Genomic DNA, 3474 nt, shown 5'->3' on the forward strand with positions numbered 1-3474 from the left:
CCGCCCCCCCCAAAAAAAGAGAGAGAAGCTTTCATTGGATCAGCAACAAGGGCCTCAGGCCCCAAGACTCTGTTCTGCTCCCTGTGCCCTCACTCCTAGCCTCTCACTTCCAGGCTCTTTGCACCCACGGCAGGATGGTATTTGCCAAGTCTACCTGCCATCTGCCTTTGTCAGCACTGCTGCTGCTGATGGCTCTGCTCCCAGAACTCAGGACCTGCCCCCTGAACGAGGCTGCTTTCCCATGACCTGGGCCCTCAGATGGGCTTCACCAATAGGATAGGGGCTGGCTACTTTAGGGAACTCTAAAGAGGCAGCAGGAGTCCACGGTGAGGCTTCAGCCACCGGACTCTGAGTGGGAGGAGCCAGGCCACATGATGGTCCTGTCCCCAGAGGCCCAACTCACTCTGTAAGAGCTCTCAGAAATAGGTCTGCAGGCAGAAGGCATGAGCTGGTCACCAGCAGGCCACCCCAATCAGGGCCCAGCTGGAGGAGATCCTTTCAATACACCTAGAGATCCAGTCCATGAGAAAGTAAGCCTGCCACGCCCATGGAATTTAGCGCAAAGTGGCTATTAAACATGACAGATTGCCTCTAACGTGAAAGACAAAGACCAAAATAACACACAGGAAAAAGAAAACTCAGAAAGCAAAGACACCGAGTGTACAGAAGAAAAACAAACTAACAGAAAGACCTATAAAACTAAACCCGCATTCTATTGGTATTCTTAGAGAGATAGAAGATACTGCACCCCTGAAATAATAATAGGAGGCTATTAAAAAGAAACTTCAAGGGACCAGCAAATGGTGTAATGGTTACATTGCTGGGACTCCCACATAGTTGACCGTGGTTCAAGTCCCAGACCTAGTGGTTTCAAACTTATGCCAGGCACATGTGCATGCGAGCCCAAAATCCTGAGAGGAGAATGAAGAAGGGACTGTGGAAAGGCCATCTCCTCTGAGGAGTGATTTCTCACTTTCTGTCTCTCTGTCTCTCCGGTGTGCCCTAAAGCTAAAATCTCTCTAAGAAAATGAAAGAAACTTCAGAACTCAAAAACACACTTTAGAAATAAAAGTAACAAATGATATAAAATAGTAAAAGGACTAGAACATAAGAAAAAAATTAAAATAATTATCTATTTAATTTTACTTATTTAACTTTATTAGTATTCAATTTGACCAGAGGGAGAGAGCGAAAGTGAGAAAGCAAGCCTCCATGTCTAGGACTTGAACCACAGTCAGCCATATAGGAGTTCAGTGCCTTAACTACCACACTACCTGCTGGCCCCCATAAGGACAATTTTTACAAAACTGGGGGAAAAAGTGAGAGTGAAAATTGAAGAAAAAAAAAAAAGAAAATTAGAAGATTAATCCAGGAGGTCAAACATCTGACTAGTTAGAGGTCAAGAGAAAGAAACTAGGAAAAAATGGAGAGGAGAAAAGTATCAAAGAAATGATCCAAAAAGTTTATTCAAGACTAAATTATTACATTTTCAAATTGAGAGAGAGCACATGAAGAGCCAGATCAAAAAAACGACTTGTACCAAAAGATACATCACAAAAAGCTTTCAGAGATAAAATTAAATGACACTTAGGAAAATAATTGGAATCAATACGGCATTGGGCTTCTGAAACGTAATAGTGGAAGCTAGAAGATAGCAATGTTGTTTTGGAGGAAGAGTTTTTTTTTTTCTAAGATTCTGTACCCAGTTAAACTATCTCTCAAAAATTGAGGGCACTTGCATGGACTGACTCTTAAAATTCTTGCATCAGCCTGTGATGGCTTATTGCTCCTTCTACTTACAGAGGAAGCAGCAGAGCAATAGTGATGAGCCCATAGCCCTAGAGCACACAGTGATTAGGGAGTTGAGCTGGAAAAAGTGCTGGTGTACAAGGTGACTTCAGAAAGCTTGTGAAGGGGGCTGGACAGTGGTGCAGAAATAAAATATGGCACTATCACACTGATCCTCATGGGAACATTCCAGGTTCACGTCTGGAGGATCTTCCTGAGTATACCAGGCATTCGTGTGCCCATGCTATGTGGGTGGCTGAAGGTGGGGGTGGATCATGGCATCAAGACTCTGTTGGGTAAAAAAAAAAGAAGACCCTGTTGGGGATGGTAGCTCCTTATCTCTGTCTCTCTCTGCCTCTTGCTCAAGGGAGAAATAAATATTGAGGGCCAGGGAGCCGCTGGTTGGATATACAAAGGGTCATCGAAAAGTTCATAGAAGAGGTGTATTATGAGGCAATCATAAATAGATTTCAATATTTTTCATGAACTTTTTAAAGTCTTCTCATAACTGTGACTGTTTTCCAGGCCCATAGGACACATGGACAGAATCATTACATTTCATCCTTTTCTACAGCAGTGATCACAGGTTAGACAAGGCTTTTTAGGGACTTCTGTCAAGATTTTTTTCTTTAAGAGAGATTTTTGCTATAGGTCATGTGTGCTCACCAGAGAGAGAGAGAGAGACAGACAGAAAGTGAGAAATCACCCCTCACCCCCCGATTGGAGATGGTCACACCATAATCCCTTCTCCTCTCAGAATTTTGGACACGCACACACACATACATACACTGGCATGAGTTTCAAGTCACTGGGTCCAGGACTTGAACCATGGCTGGCTATGTGGGAGTCCAGTGACATAACCATTATGCCATCTACTAGTCCCATCCAAATTGTTTTTAAGAGGAGCTTGAGATCCTTTTAGAGAGGAGCAGCCCTGCATGGGTGTTCTCACTGTAGAAATACAAATTCCTGAAGGACAAAGAGCACTGAAGCTTAGAAAACAATGGTAGTCAGCCACCTCTACTCCCAAAGGCACCCACATCAATAGTCCCTAGACTGTGGAACTTTCTGGTGATTTTCAGAAGCACCATATAGGTAAAGGTCAATTGAGGGCTGAATCAATCGACCAATGATAATCAGGCACCTATTAAGTAAGAGATACAAATACTATAGTGCTAGAGAGAAGGATGAAACTAAGACAGGTTTGGCAACATGCTCAGGGTCACAGATTGTTAATTACAGGCCAGAGTTAGAACCTAGGTTTTTCCTTCCAACGAAGCCATGGGCTGAGCTAAGTGCCCTGGCCAGGGCATAAACTCTCAATGTGTTGTGAAGACAATCATCTTGGGTTGGCTGGGCATGGGCAAAATCTGCCTATGACTTCCTCACCTCACTTTTCCTGGGTGGCTGAGTCTATCTTCCTCCTCCCTCTCTACCTCCATATCCACCCCAGAGTTCAAAGCTGATGGATCTTTCACCATGGCTGGTCCATGCCCCAAAGCATCTTTTTCCTAACAGAGCATAAACAAGAATTATTATGATTATTAAGTTATTTGGCAATGTCACTGGAATACAGTTTACAAAAACCAACCATATTTCTACATAAAACAAATAGAAAAGGATAATTGTAAGTGATACCATTTACAAAAGTATCATAGAATATGAAATTACCTAGGACTAAATCTA

Source organism: Tupaia chinensis, unplaced genomic scaffold (genome assembly GCF_000334495.1).
Source record: "Tupaia chinensis unplaced genomic scaffold, TupChi_1.0 Scaffold000465_1, whole genome shotgun sequence".
Classification (NCBI taxonomy): domain Eukaryota; kingdom Metazoa; phylum Chordata; class Mammalia; order Scandentia; family Tupaiidae; genus Tupaia; species Tupaia belangeri.